The sequence below is a fragment of the Oncorhynchus keta genome, chromosome 32 (genome assembly GCF_023373465.1).
Source record: "Oncorhynchus keta strain PuntledgeMale-10-30-2019 chromosome 32, Oket_V2, whole genome shotgun sequence".
Taxonomy (NCBI): Eukaryota; Metazoa; Chordata; class Actinopteri; order Salmoniformes; family Salmonidae; genus Oncorhynchus; species Oncorhynchus keta.
Window position 1 is genome coordinate 4,171,547 of NC_068452.1, and position 16,538 is coordinate 4,188,084.

At 45.2% G+C, this 16,538-nt stretch overlaps 1 protein-coding gene across 5 annotated transcripts in view; it reads left to right on the forward strand.

Moving 5' to 3' along the window:
- Positions 1-11,769: 11,769 nt before the first annotated feature.
- LOC118364834 (trinucleotide repeat-containing gene 6C protein) overlaps positions 11,770-16,538 on the forward strand; it is a 67,287-nt gene continuing 62,518 nt past the window's right edge. For 3 of the 5 annotated variants that reach the window (XM_035746578.2, XM_035746579.2, XM_035746581.2), the window contains exon 1: positions 11,770-12,575. The gene's annotated coding sequence lies outside the window, so the exon portion shown is untranslated. The remainder of the gene's footprint in view (positions 12,576-16,538) is intronic. The other 2 variants (XM_035746580.2, XM_035746582.2) reach the window with 1 other exon arrangement.

Here is a 16,538-nt window from a genome sequence, read left to right on the forward strand (position 1 = left end):
AGGCAGGAAACGTGCAGCTGGAAGAGGCAGGAGCAGAGGCGTGAAATTGGCACTGCCCCCTCCATTTGCCCCCTCTCTCTCCGCTTGCCAAGGAGCTGCTGACTGACTGGAGGTCTGACTGACTGGAAGGACCGTAGATGGCTGGCTTACTGGCTGGCTTACTGGCTGGCTGGGCTGGGCTGCATCGGTGAGGTTGTTGCTGTGCTGCTGATGGGATGCATCCCCCTCTCACCCCCTTCCCCCACCACTACAGCCTGGCAATAACTCACCCTAATTGCATTTCGTAGGTGGTGCTCAAACACAGTGCGCATGGCAGAGCAGTGTGTGTGATGTGCAAAGAGCCTCTGCTACGTTTAATACAGCAGGATTTGTGGGAGCCGTAATGGAAAGAAGGGCAGAGGTCCAGCAGGGACACATTACTGACCTTTTAGGGTTGCATCCCAAAGGGCACCCTATTCCCTATATAGTGCACTACTTTGGACCCTCCAAATGCACTGGTATTTATGACACACACACATAACCCTTTATCTAACCTGTTTGCCAAAGACCTTGAAGTGTACCCTCCTCTAGGGCGAGAGTGGTGCCTTGTGTCTTGAGTATATATGGCACATACTGTATATCAGGACCGTGTAAAAGCAGCGTAATGTCATTATTTCTCTTTCTTTCTCTCTTTTTCCCTTTCTTTCTTTCTTTCTTTCTCTCTTTCTTTTTCTCTGCATGTATGGGGACCTTGCAACCTCAGTGACCTCTTTCTATCGTTTTATCACACATACTTTGACTTCTGGACAGCCTTCTTAATCAGAGTCAGTGTAAATCAGGAGCGGCGGTGTAATAAGCTCATCTGGGCTGTGAGGTGAGATATTCTCCATGCCTTGACGCCTCCCGTGTGTTTTTCCTCATAATTAACACATCTAATCCATCCCTCCTCCTACCATGAGTACATCATGCACACACCAGACCTCAGCTCTCCCAGGGTGCATTGCAGCTCCCACGTTGACTTATGTTCCCAAGATATTTTCTCTCTCAAAAACCCAGTGAACCGGAATGAATCTACGGTTAAGCATTTAAGCATACTATGCATGTATTATATGACGTGAATTATGTGACATCACAGGGTTAAAAATATTCAGCATTTATTAAGAATTTAGTTACGTAGCATTTATCACGTGTAAGTTACACATTTATTACACAATACATATTAAGTACGTGTTTAATCACACCACACACACACAGCTCCTTTTATTATCATAGGGATCGATATGTTCAGCAGTGTTTCGCTCAGACCATGCCCCAGCCAATTGACTTTGCATTGATGCCTGGAGCGCGAAAGAGAAGAACAAACCTTTTTCTTTTGTTATCTCCTACTCTCTTCCTCAGTTGTTTTCTTTGGTCCAAGGTGTGGTGGATTCAGACCCCTGTGAAGCCCGTACTTCTGCAAACCTACAATTTGTCTTTGACTCTCTCTCTCTCTCTCTTCTCTCTCTCTCTCTCTCTCTCTCTCTCTCTCTCTCTCTCTCTCTCTCTCTCTTCCCTCTCCATCTCCCCCTCTCATCTATCTTCCCTTCCCCTTTCTATCACTCTTGCTCTCCCGCCCTTCTCTCCCTCTCGCCTTTTCCCCATCTCTCTCTCTCCCTCGCCATCCCTCCCTCCCTCTTTCTTCGCCTGGCATAAGGTGATGGAGGCGGGGTGTGTGTGTGGGTCTCGGGGGAGCACGCCTCAGGGATTATACAGAGTGATGCCATGAAAGATTCATGACGATCCGGAGTGTGTGTGTGTGCGCCGACTGGAAAAAGAGAGCAGGGAGCAGGGAGAGAAGAAAGGCGAGAGGGGGAGGGGGAGAGAAGTGAGAGACAAATTGATGGTGCACAGCAGGACTGGCTTCCAGGCTGAGATTACAGGCTTCTCCTTTGACCACGGTTGGAGGTGGCCATCTTGGTTGGACAGGCCTGCGGTTCACTGCACTGGCCACTGACCCCCTCACACACACAAAAAACACACGTAGACATCAAACACATGTAAGGGTCGCACACGCACACTACTGACTCACATAACCTATATGCCCTCTTTCTGTCAGCTATTGTTACTGAAGCATTGTCTCTAATGGGCTTTCAAATAGACCGTAGGCCATAGAACTCCATGCTTCTCTGATGGACCAGTATTGAATTCAGAGCAGACAGAGAGAGCAGAGGGCGTCTGCTGTACTAACATGTGCTGTGATAATGATGGCGTTAATCAGGCTGGCACACTCTCTGTGCCCGTGCGCCAGTCTGGTCCATGGTGCGTCCCAAATTGCACCCTATTCCCTTTATAGTGCACTACCTTTGAAGGACTATATAGGGAATAGGTTGCCATTTGGGACGCATCCTATGAGGTCTGTGCCAAGCCGGGGCAGACTGAGACTGGGGGGGGGGGGGTGGGGGGGTGACTGGGGCATTGGTTGCTAAGAGCTGCCATAGCCAAAGAATGCATGGTGACAGAGCCAAGCCAACACAACTCTATTCATAAGATTGTGACATCACTCTGGTAGTCATCTGGGAATGGGTATGAGAAAGGAGGAGGAGGAGGAGGAGTTGTGTCTTTGAAGCAAACATAGAATGTTGATGTGTCGGTGTCCATTTAGGATGTGCTTGTATTCTTGTGTGGTTGTAAGCAGGCTGTATGTGTGTTTGTATTTGTGTGTGCCAGTATGTGTCTTCGGGAGTCTATTTGTCACTAGTGTAGAGAGGAGTAGGCAGTCGCAGGTTTAGAACTACTGAATTTATTTAAGCACCATAGACCAAAGTGGAACAAAACCCAAACGTTGTTGTGCTCAAAATATATCTTCATAAACAAAAAGGGACAGGGTGAACCCAAAGTGCAAAATATAAAGTGCTCAGGAAATAGTAGGAGAGATTCCTCTCAGGAAAACAAGTAACATTTACGATGACCGACAAAGACAAATGGCAGAGGGAGTATATATACAGTGATAGAGTGGGATTGGAACCAGGTGTGTGTATTGATGAAGAGACAAGTCCGGGTTTGATGAGTGAAGGGCGTTTGCCAGCAGTAGGCTGGCGACGCCAAACTCCTGAGCTGGATAGGAGGGGGAGACCAAGCGAAGGCTGGTGTGACGGGTGTGCGCGGTGTTCCATACCACCTCGGCGCCAGAACCAATCGTCCACCGCAGAAGCCTCTATCTGACTCCGGTGCCTGGGCCGGCTGATAGCGTAGAACACACTGAAAGGGTGTGAGGTTAGTGGAGGAGGGACAGAGAGAGTTTTGTGCACAATTCTTCCCAAGGAAGAAACGCAACCCACTCCCCCGGGCTGGTCCTGACAGTAACTACGAAGGTACCTACCCAGTTTCTGATTTACCCTTTCCACCTGCCCATTAGATTGGGGACGGTACCCGGAGGTGAGGCTGACCGTGATCCCCAGTCGTTCTATGAAGGCCTTCCAGACACGGGAGGTGAACTGAGGATCCTCCGGGATCCCGTAGTGCCGGAAGTCGTGAGAGAAGAGAGCCTCGGCGATCTGCAGGGCTGTAGGATAGGGACGTGGGTGGCCTGGTCCAGACTTTCCACGGAGGTAGCACATATTGACACAGAGAGACACCACCCATGACACTCCTGCGACCATCCCAACAACCTCCTCTCTGTCCACGACATACTGGGGTTATGCAACTCTGGGTCTTTCTTTCCTGTGGCGGTCCTCATGAGAGCCAGTCTCATCATAGCGCTGGATTCAAAGTTCTTGACATTTTCCGCATTGACTGACCTTCATGTCTTAAAGTAATGATGGACTGTCGTTTCTCTTTGCTTATTTGAGCTTTTTCTTGCCATAATATGGACTTATAGGGCGATCTTCTGTTTACCACCCCTACCTTGTCACATCCCAACTGATTGGCTCAAACGAATTAAGAAGGAAAGAAATTCCACAAAGGTACACCTGTTAATTGAGAGTGTGCGAAGCAGTCATCAAGGCAAAGGGTGGCTACTTTGAAGAATCTCAAATATAAAATATATCATTAGGCTTCTCTCTCTAGCCTCTTGAAACACAATTGTATTACGGACAGTTTTGATTACATTTCAGATTAGAGCCACAGCCGCCGCGGAGAGAGCACAGCTTTCACCAGGGAGTGAATTATGCCGCCGTTACCCTCCTTCAGTTCGTGTGTGTGGGGGAGGGGGGGGAGAGAGCGTCCCACTATTCCTGTGACCGCAAAGGAAAGCAGCATTAATCAAAATGACACGGTGGTGGGCAGAGAGGAAAAGAGAGAAAGAGGGGAAAGGGATGATATTGCTCACCACAAACCCCTCTCCCTTTCCATCTTCTCTGCATCCCTCCCTTCTCTCTCTGTGCCCTGAAGCCCTGGGGTTCCTGGTGCTGCAAACAGTGAATTAACCCATCTCAGACCTCTGTTAATGGACTCCTAAATATCAGCCCTAGCCTTTGGATATGCCACCTACATTTATATGGGAGATGGAATGACTTGGCTGCCTTTTGGCGGATAAAAGCCGTGTTGTTATTGATTTGCTTGTCCCTCGCATTGTTGTTTTGTTTGTGTGTGGGTGCATGTTTATGGAGATGTGGTTTGTCTTTGTGTGTGTGTGTGCGTAATATGATTTCCATCCATAGCCATAACATTGTAACTCTGCCAGCTAATGTGAAACCACAGCACGTCCCACCAACATTGTGTACAGTATGTGCCCTCAAGTCAAAGGTCAAGCCACTAAGCCCACAAAAAAAATTCATCTCTCCTCCCTCCACCGCCATCGCTCCTATTCCAAAACACCCACACTCTCCCTCCCCCCCAGTAATCTCCACACCAGCCAGGCAGCCAGTGAAAATTAAAGTCAACAGCTGTGTGTGTGTGTGTGTGTGTGTGTGTGTGTGTGTGTGTGTGTGTGTGTGTGTGTGTGTGTGTGTGTGTGTGTGTGTGTGTGTGTGTGTGTGTGTGTGTGTGTGTGTGTGTACAATACACACGGCAGTTCTGTGGCTCTGTGTCAGTCAATACAGGCTGATCGATAACGATGGGGCCCTGCTGGGGGAAGGTGTGTGTGCGTGCAGGAGCCCTGGCTGGGTTAATATGTGGACAGTCCTCTGCAATGATGATGCTATTGATCTGGTGGTAGATCATATGAAGGTCAGGATATGTTGTCTGTTTGTGGAGGCCCAGGTAGTAATACACATTGGCTTTCATTGGATAAGTGCCACCTTTTCTAATGGAAAGCTTGGAGCGTTTTGGGGAGTCCAAATGAGGACATAGCGCGTGCGTGCAGACACACACACTTATTTTTCCCTTCTGTTGTAAATCTGTTAGTGGTTGAATCAGTTGTATATTCCTATAATCATAGATTTCTAAACCAGAAGCAATATTTGCATACAAAACAAATGAATCCAATCCCATTTGAAATACATCTAATAGGCTACATTTGGCTAATTTCATTGGTAGTTAGAGGAACATGGTATTCTATAAGAGTAGATATTGTTGAGTTGAACCTTAGTTGATTGACAGCTCTCCTGTCCCATCTCCAGGTCATTATCATTGTTCCAGTGGTTTGCCTCTGCAGGTTGATGAAACAGAAACAACGCTTGTGAGTACTTCATTATTCATTTGAATCCATAAATGCAATTAATTAAGCTTAAGTGTGCAATAAATCTGATTAGCCAGTCGGTTCCCAGAACACCATAAAATCCACACAGGTCTTATTCCCTTTAATTAATTTGTGGAGAGGGCGGGGGCAAATACCCATGCATACGTTAATGTATGCACACAAACACACACACAGTGCTTGACTATGACTGAAATAGGTCCCAGTACTCATTTTGGGTGCCGGTACAGTTTATATTTAGGTACAGGTGCTCCACAATAATATTCTATAACAGGAACAAGAGCTCTAGCAGTACTCTGCTCCAGTGAGCTCCTACCCAAGTCAAGCACTGTACACACACACACACTCTCACACACACAAACAGAACGTTATACACACACTCACATGTACACACATACACACTCACATGTACACACACACGCACACAATATGCAAAGAGCTATTCATTGGGGATGAAAGATAAGCTGGGATTAATGTATGCTAATATTAAGGGGCACCACGAACAACAAAATATGCAAGGTCATCAGTAAACCTGAAGTGCAATTAATAGATGGAATTAGCAACGAAAACAATAGGGCACTTCAACTGCTCATTGATAAAAATGACACGTTGGAAAGGAGAATAGAAATGGGCTTATTAAATGTGTTGACAGCAGTTGTCCCAAAAATAAAGCTTGAAAAGAGTTTTTAATGGTGCGTTGGATGAGCCTTCCTTTCCTCTCTTTTGCCACTCTTTCCATTACTCCCGTCTATGCTGTTTGTATGATCCATCATTATTTATGAACACACTCCCTCTCTCTTCCTCCCTCCTTTCCTCTTCCACTCCTCCTTCCTTCTCCTCCCTCTACCTGGCCAGTACTCTCTGGGGAAATTACCACAGCTCAGAAACGCTGTCCTACTGCACCACACTGCTCCACTCTCCCCTCGGCCCATATAACACACCACCAGCACTACAATACACACACACACCCCTCCCTCAGTCGATACAGTCCCCTAGGCCTGCTGCTGTAACCGGCTATTCTGTAGAAGCTCTGCTTGTTGTTGTCCCCTGTATAGAAATTGAATCAGTCACCCTGTGGCCAAGGTCCACTATGCACTGCACAGGTGAACAGGCTCTGCCTCTCTCTCTCTCTCTCTCTCTCTCTCTCTCTCGCTCTCTATTCCAGATTCTATTCCTCTCACTCTCTTTCACATATTTTATTGGCCTTGCCCTCTGTTCTCTGGGTAATTCACTGTAATCTTTACAAGGCCTATAATAAAAAAAAGGCTCTGTCCACCTGATGGGTATGGCAATATGCTTTCTAAAGTCCCTCTTCTCACATTACAATGGTATGGCCCTCAGAGAAGATGACAGTATAGGTTATATGACAGCCCTACCACTACTACAGTAAATGACTAGTTTCACAGTTTCTACAAAGCATTACATGGGCTTGCTCCTACCTATCTCTCTGATTTGGTCCTGCCGTACATACCTACACGTACGCTACGGTCACAAGACGCAGGCCTCCTAATTGTCCCTAGAATATCTAAGCAAACATCTGGAGGCAGGTCTTTCTCCTATAGAGCTCCATTTTTATGGGATGGTCTGCCTACCTATGTGAGAGACGCAAACTCGGTCTCAACCTTTAAGTCTTTACTGATCTCTTCAGTGGGTCATATGATTGAGTGTAGTCTGGCCCAGGAGTGGGAAGGTGAACGGAAAGGCTCTGGAGCAACGAACCGCACTTACTGTCTCTGCCTGGCCGGTTCCCCTCTTTCCACTGGGATTCTCTGCCTCTAACCCTATTACAGGGGCTGAGTCACTGGCTTACTAGGGCTCTTTCATACCGTCCCTAGGAGGGGTGCGTCACTTGAGTGGGTTGAGTCACTGATGTGATCGTCCTGTCTGGGTTGGCGCCCCCCCTTGGGTTGTGCCGTGGCAGAGATCTTTGTGAGCTATACTCGGCCTTGTCTCAGGATGGTAAGTTGGTGGTTGAAGATATCCCTCTAGTGGTGTGGGGGCTGTGCTTTGGCAAAGTGGGTGGTGTTATATCCTTCCTGTTTGGCCCTGTCCGGGGGTGTCCTCGGATGGGGCCACAGTGTCTCCTGACCCCTCCTGTCTCAGCCTCCAGTATTTATGCTGCAGTAGTTTATGTGTCGGGGGGCTAGGGTCAGTTTGTTATATCTGGAGTACTTCTCCTGTCCTATCCGGTGTCCTGTGGGAATTTAAGTATGCCCTCTCTAATTCTCTCTTTTCTCTCTTTCTTTCTCTCTCTCGGAGGACCTGAGCCCTAGGACCATGCCTCAAGACTACCTGACATGATGACTCCTTGTTGTCCCCAGTCCACCTGGCTGTGCTGCTGCTCCAGTTTCAACTGTTCTGCCTGTGATTATTATTATTTTACCATGCTGGTCATTTATGAACATTTGAACAACTTGGACCATGTTCTGTTATAATCTCCACCTGGCACAGCCAGAAGAGGACTGGCCACCCCACATAGCCTGGTTCCTCTCTAGGTTTCTTCCTAGGTTTTGGCCTTTCTAGGGAGTTTTTCCTAGCCACCGTGCTTCTACACCTGCATTGCTTGCTGTTTGGGGTTTTAGGCTGGGTTTCTGTACAGCACTTTGAGATATCAGCTGATGTATGAAGGGCTATATAAATACATTTTATTTGGATTGCTAAATTAATCTTATACCTGTAGCAGCATGGAATGATGTTATGATTTGTATTATTGGTGCGTGGAACTTTGATCGTCACCTCTCTATTCAGTAGGGTGAAAAGCGCAGAGTTGGGGACACTCAGGCTCTAGTTTGGTTGTTGTCTCTTGGTACTCCCATGTCAGACTGATCATCGCTGTAGCATTTAGCATACGTCAAGTCATGCCTTTGGAAATGTCACTTTGAACGGAGCGGCAGCCACCGTCTGCATTTTGATTACTCCTAGGCCTAATCTCCAGACTGGAGGATTCAGGATTCATGATCAATACCAAAAACCTGGCCTATCATCTATCATCCTGCACCAGACAGGGAACCAGTGATGGGTTCCTTGTCTATTGCATATAGTGCATTAGTTACAATTTTCTTTACATTATTTTTTATTTTATTTAACCTTTATTTAACTAGGCAAGTCAGTTAAGAACACGTTCTTATTTACAATGACGGCCTAGGAACGGTGGGTTCAGGGGCAGAACGACAGATTTTTACCTTGTAAGCTCGGGGATTCGATCTAGCAACCTTTCGGTTACTGGCCCAATGCTCTAACCACTACCGCTACCTGCCGACCCAAAATACTAAGTAGTGCACTATATAGGGAATAGTGTGCCATTTGGGGTCAAAAGTAGTGCACTATATAGGGGATAGGGAGCCATTTCGTGTCAAAAGTAGTGCACTAAGGGAATAGGGTGCCATTTTCAGACGTAATGACAAGGGAGGGAGTGTAAACAAAGATTCACTTTTTGGCTCGTCGTTCAGTGAATTGTTTGGCTTTTCACCCGGTCATTTTTATTTTGTTAATTCCTAATTCCACAAGATAAGGCAATTAACTGAAAATTGGGAGAGGGGTTTTCGTGTCGTGAGAACTGATAAATTGTAGACTTTTTGGAAAAGCTGGATTGTCATTTATATGTACTTTTCTTCTGACCTGGTTCAAGATCTGTTTCTGCAGTCTTGACAGCTTGAATGTTTAGCTCTCCAATGACCATAGGAGATGGCAAGACAGCACAAACAGATCTGGGACCAGGCTAGTATTCTTCATCATCATAACACATGGAATATCTCTGTCTGTTTCTTAAAGAAACGCCAAACGTATTGAGATTTGCATTGGACAATTGGTTCCTGATTGTGTCTGTCTCTCAGTTTTGACTGTCTAGAAATGTTTCAGAAGTAGCCAAAGCACATGCATCAAATATACATGTAGCCACAATAGTGTGTGTGCGCAGATATACAGTAACTTGTGTGTGGGAGTGTCTCTGCTAGCAAGATCTCACGGCAGGCAAGAAATGAAAACCTTCTGTGGAACACACGTGATTGAACTGGAATTAAAACAAAAGACATGATCACAGGGTGCTTAAATGAAGAAAAAAAAGAATGGGGAAGAAAGACTGAGGAGAGGAGTATCCCAGGAGAGCAGAAGAGAGGAGAAAGTGAGTGATTGCCAGCGCCGCAGTCCATCCGCCTCACCTCATGTCTGGATTTCCTCTTAACAGAATATCAACCAGACCTTTCTCATTGCCACCCCTCCATCAGACGGCTAGCTTAAATGTGAAAGCAATTAGGGAAATTGGCCCTAGTCAAAGAATCATCCGAGACACCTAAAAAAAAAGAATTGCAGCACTGATTAAGTATTGTCCCGAATGGCACCCTATTCCCTATGTAGTGCACTACTTTTGACTGGCTCTGGTCAAAAGTAGTGCACTATGTAGGGGAAAACGGTGCCATTTAGGATCTAAACTCAGAATAGATGTCAGTTGTTTACCCTTTTGTTCTTCTCTGCATTCATGTCCAGCTACTTGCCACTCACTATTAAAGTGGGAGGTGTGATGGTGTCCTACGTGGGGGCATAGATCTCATCTCTCTTTTTAAAGTGCACTAATGACTTTGTGGTGAGAGTTCTGCAAATGTGGATGTTAGTTATGCATTAGCCTGCCTGGATGGCAGGCTTGCTCTGATGCTGGCAGGTGCTTGCAAAATGCACTCTACAAAAGTGCAGTATTGTAATGTGAATAACCTCACACCTACCTACAGTATATACAGTGACCTCAAAGTATTGGGACAGTGGCACATACCCCTCCAAAATGCTAACCTCCCCTGTTATTGTAATGGTGAGAGGTTAGCATGTCTTGGGGGTAGGATATTTGTGCATCAACTTTTCTCACTCATCATTATTCACAATTAATTCAGGATTCATGGTAGCATCCACATTAAAGTAGAAGTGTTTAGAAACATATATTCTTATTTACAATAAAATTGAGTCTAAAATGACAATACATTATTTACAATTAATTTCTACTGGGCACAAGATAATCAGAAACTTAACCAAAACAAACAGCAAATGCATCCAACAAATGTGTAGTCACAAGTTTGATGTAGTCATTGCCCTCTGAATATTGGACTTAATTTTTTACTACTTTAATACACATAAGTGCATTTGTCCAAATACTTTTTATCCCAAAAAATGGGGGGGACTATGTATAAAAAGGGTTGTAATTTCTGAACTGTTCACCCAATATGGATGAACATACACTCAAATGAAAGTTAGCAGTCTGCACTTTAACCTCATAGTTTTACTTTTGGAGCTCACTGTATGTGTGGCAGTATTACAAGTTTGTTATCACATGAAAACTCCAAGGAATGCAGCCTTCTCTGCTCACCTCCCTTAACCCCCAAGATTAAACAGCTGTTTTTCCCATTCAGCTAGATTTGGCTTTCGCAATAGCTTTGGGCAGCTTGCCTCCAATAGGAAGAAACTTTGTCTGGGTTCTGGCTTTCTCATTGACAGTCTCTGCTGTGATCTATGGGGCTGTGCAGTCTAGTCTAGGCTGTTCTCACTGGTCAATTCTCCCCTTTGTGGACCACAACTTTGACCTATTCCCACTGTGTGCATACTGCACGATGCATGGTCATTTCCATAAGAAAAGAGGCATCAAGAATGAGTTGGGGCCACAATCCTTTCTTGAATCTGAGAAGCAGAACAAGGGGAATAGTCGTCCTTCATCAATCAATTGTCAATTAGTCTGGAATTGAAATATGCTCCTTCTTGGTGGACTTCATGTGACTTCAAGATTTTGAGGAAGGTAATATGATAGAATCAAGGGCCCTTGTAAAATGATTTATTCTTCTAGCATAAACTTCTAATTTGCAAACTAATCACATACTATTTTGATACATTATTGAAAGCATTTAGCCTTTTGTTCACATTACTAAATTTGTTTTGCATTGCTGTAAATCACCAATAACAGAAATAACCTATATGGTAGTCATTGCCACATATTTAACACACATATGCAACTGAATAGTGTCCAAGGTAGGCTGCAAATAAAACATGCACTATTTTATCATCCTTTATCTGTCCCTGTCCATCATTTATTCTAGTGAGCAAATCAGACTGCCATTGTCAAGGGTACGACGGGGCGGGATCATGCTGTGTTGTTAGTGGGAGATCGCGTGGATTGGCTGCTTGGGCATGGGGGCCACTTCCTACATTATTTCTGCTCAGAGGAGAAGAGCGAGCGGTCTTAGTTTGAACAAAATGGCTGCAAGAACGCTGTCAACGAGAGCTCACTGAACGCATTATGACTGTCCACTCCTACATTTGGATTTTTCGAGAATGTATTTTCTTGGATTCGTTTTTCAATTTGCATTCGTAGTAGCAAGGTCGTCGGTCAGATGTTGTTGCTAACCTGCTAGCTCCTCAGCTAGCGGCCTAAACACAACTTATTTCATTTTGCACTTTAACCCAAGTTGGATAGCTAGCTAGCAATTTTCGTCGACAATTTACTGAAATCTGCCTGTTTTCTTTCATTTGCAAATGACTCCTTACAACAGTCGATGACTAATGCCAACTAGCTAACATTAACTCCGCTACTTTTTGAGTCGAATTGTTTGTTGCTTTTTCGTTTAGCTGCTTTTTTCGATCTTTTTTTTCTATAACGTGATATTTTGGACGTTTAGCATTGTTTTGTGTTGCGAAAATTGTCCTTTTAGTGCATCGTTGCGCTAAAATACAAAGTTCTTGCTGTGTGTTTGTCAAGTATCGATCTCGGTATTTTTTGTTATGAAGCTGCTCTAACTGTTATCCAGTCAGTCAGTAAGCCCCATGCAGCGGGAGAGCTGACGGTGGCTAATGCTAGCTAGCTGGATAACTGCGAAGACTGAATTCCTGATTTGTCATTTACGGGTATTTATTTTTCGGGAAAAGGCACAGCAGAATGCTTTTCTGCATCATCTTCTGCCATGCACCGACTTTGTATTGAAAGCTGCCAAAGCTCAACGTGTGATTACGCAAGGTAATGAATACTTTATTGATATCCAAAACCACAGCTTGTTTGACAAGCGGCCACATACATTGTGTTCTATTATTATGTGACTCGAGGACTAACACTGCCGTTAGTGTTGTTCTACTCTTCCAGTTTTCATAGTTACGTTGCTTTTATTTACTAACTTATATTAACTGATGACTTGTAGCAATTTAATACTTTATGGGAGAGGGTAACGTCAGCTATATTATTTTGCGTTAGAATTCAACGAGCCAATGTCAATGATAGTAGCTAGGCTGATAAGACTTGATGCCAACAAGCTGAAGCTTTAAATATAACTACAAGGGTAGCGTGCATTGCTGATCGGCTTAGCTCCACGGTTATAAAGAATTGGATGAGAACTCGTTAGTAACGTTAGCTGTTATTGACAGGGGTTGCCTTCTCTAAAACACACCATGATTTATCCATTGGTTTGGATGGAAATGCACGAGAGTTTTGTTTTCAGAATCGCAAACCAGGAGCACCAGAGGCAGGTTATATCATCTAATTAACGGTCAGTTTAGCGCGGGTTGAAATGGCACTGGAATGGACTGGCTGTCCTCATTCGAGCGAATACAATTGTTGTAGGAAAAGCGCAGATTTTGTGAATACTTTCCATGTCAAATAAGTCAGTTGACTGTCCTATTCATCCTGGAATATAGGCAAAAGGCATACCCCCACACACCGTCATATTTGAGACGTTCATTATTCCTCTGATTCCATTCCATCAAATTGCTACAATAATGTGGACTGCACTGCACTGTGCAGTGTTTGTGTATTTGTTAGACATCACTACCCCCTTTTCATACAGTAGAGGAAGATATGAGTTGTGATTGATCGCTTTCCCCTACTATCCCTATGCATCCACCCATCCCAAGGTGCTGGAGTAAATCCTATAGCCTCCACCACCCATCTTATCTCAATCTTCACGCACCAGTGGGGCAATAATGAAATGCATAGCGACCGGGGAGTGGGGGACATGGTGGGTATATAGAATGCTTAACGCGCTTACCGGGAGGAGTGTGACCATTTCATGTCAATCTGAAGGCTCTGGCTGCCAATTGGTTAACGTGCTGCAGTTCTTAATCAGTTTGTGAAGATTCCGCCCTGCGACGCCCTAGCCCAACTGACAGCCCCCAAACCGAACCCTACACCCCAGCAACCTTTCTCTCCCTGTGTCAGGGGGACAGGGCCCCCCTCCCTCACCACCCCTGTTCAACCCCCCTGGGCATTCATGGGGGAGGGGATGGGAAAATTGTCAAGACGTTTTAGGGGTCTGTAAGCACTCAGTGGAAGTGAAAAGGGTCTGTGGGGGGGGGTGAAGGGGCGTTATGTCAGTTGCCATACTGTTTGGTGGCTTAAGGTTTCTGCATGCTTTGGTTCAGCTGGCCGAATGAGTGTGCTCGCATACTCTCTTAAATGACCTTCACTTGAACATTTTAAAAAGGCTGAAATGGTACTTTGTCCCTCTGGAGACGCCGTAACAGTATACATTCCTCAAAATAGTCTGAATGAATCTAGGATAACTCAACAAATGTTGATGTTTTTGCCAAGGAGATCTTAGTCACGCAATTTGACATCTATCTAAGATGTTTGGTGCAGTATTTCTCAAGTGTGTTTTTGAGAAAATACTGCACCACACATCATTTATGGACAACAAACACTTAATTGAAGAATCCCTACTGTTGACCGGCGAAGGGGCGTAGACTTCAGCTCTGCGAACAGCAGGGGAAAACCCTTGCAGAAGACCAAAACGAGAAAAAAAAGTCTCAATTGTCATCATGTATGCACAAACTGTTTGTGATTGGAAGCATGTGGACACCATTACCCTCTCCAGACAACAGCAGGTGATAGGGCAATGGGAAGGAAGGGGCAGTCTAGGGACTGACTGGGCATGTTGTCTTAACATAATGAGGATGTTGGCTACTTATGACGTTCCTGTAACCTACATGTGTTATTTCGACCTTCAGTTACAATGTTATTATTTTTCCAGGAAAAAAGCATTATTTTATTAAACTTAATTGATTTGACTATTCTGGTAGATGTTATAAAACAGTGTAGAGCTGTGCTTGGGGAATGAAATGTGCATGGAACTGGAGAGGGAGCTGTTTCATTACCAGACTGATTACGACATGTTTGTTTTGATTAGAGTCTTGTAAAGGAGCCGAGGGATGGCTGCCTAGCAACACTACAGCAAAAACCTTATCTCCTGTTCAGAAGGATCATTTGTTTGAAATTAGAGTGAAGGCTGCCTGAGGCGGATGTAAAAACACAAGCCGCTTTGGATTCTCCGTCGACGTCCTCGACAGCCTTGCAGACAAAACGTCATGAGCAGAGTAGGCAAACCCACGGGGTGCCATTTGCCTCAGTCTATCCATCCAGATCCCACACTGATCTCAGTCTCGCCCAGGCTTCGCGCACCGCTGCAATACTAAGCCTGGCGATTATGAGCCTTTAAAAAAAAAACACACAGGCCTGATGGATAACATGCTCTCTCTCTGTGCCAAGGGGTCGTCGTCATGGCTGAGGCTGGTCGGGCGGGGGCTGGCGGTAAGAGGGGCGTCAACAGTGAAATCAACTTAATTCAAAGAAGGCTTCTGCCAAACCCATTATCCTATAGCACACAGGTGTTCTTTATAAGTCCCGGGGTAAAGCTTGAGCCAAACAGCTGTTGTCTGACTGGTGTAATGTAATCAAAATTGGAATGAATTGAAGATCTTTCAATGGGGTGGGCGGTGGTGGCTAGTTTTGTTCCTTTCCTGCCAACACTTGTAAGTTCCTACAAAGCCAGTCTTCCTCGAAAGTAAACAAAATCAATATGTCATTACTTCAAGGGGAGTCGGCCTCTTGTGTGTGAGGCCAGGAGAGGTTGAAAGTGGGAAATGGAAACCCTTCCCCCAAGGACCCCAGTGCCATAACCGTTGCTTATGTGGATGGGGTGGGTGAGGTCGATCGGCCAGGACCCCTAATGTAGAAGGCTGTAACTTACTAACCATGGTGCAGCCTGCCTGTGCTCGTCTGGTCCATGTGAGAGGGGAGGGCCTGGCAAGGGCACAAGAATGGGGGTCGGGGTGGGGAGCCCAGGCAGGAACTGTGTCTGGCAGCGATCTAGGGGAATGTCCAGTCAGTTTCAAGGCCGGGGCTGGTGGGGGCCTCCCTCTCCTCCTCCCTGTTATGTTGGCTAATTGGAGAGACGTGAGGCAGAGGGCCATCATCACATGTAGAGGGCAGAGAGAAGCTGGACTGAGCGTACTGTTTCTGTCAGACTATTAGACAATGTAATGACAACTTACATTTGGGATAGCCCATGTTTGTTTGCAGTTATGTGGATAACTTAAGTTATATTAGGCTACATGCTGTGGGATAAGTCTTGTGTGTGTGCTAAGGCTTTTCCAGGTTAGGTTGAGTCTTTGTTTATTTTGAACATACCTGTCAAATCCCCACCTGCATCTTCATTGATGCTTGTCTGAATCAGCCCAGTGACATGAATGGCATTCATACTTGGCATAGTTTGACTGCATAGTGTTGAGTGCTTTAGCGTACATGGCAGTTGAGTCTTGTTTGTTCACTTCACTTTTGAATGGCAAAATATTTCAACATTGGCTTGCATTTCCAGTTGGAGTCCATGTTTGTTTTTAGCCTACATGCACCTCAGCTGTCTTTCTCAGCCTCTTCCAATACTTCATGGATTTCCATGAGTAGAACACGGCACAAAATGACAAACAGCTTTTGCAATAAGCTACTTATTGGGTAACTTCAGTACCTTGATAAGGACTCTTTGTCCTATTGCACATTAGCTAAATTCCCATCCATCTTGTCAGCCATGAAGGCATTAGTAAGTTTAACAGACCCCCCCGTCTGTCTCCTCGCAGCATCTTTCAAACACATCAGATCTGAGCTATATTATTTTTCCTCTTTCTCAGACTGTTATTTTATTTCGACAGATCCTGTCTC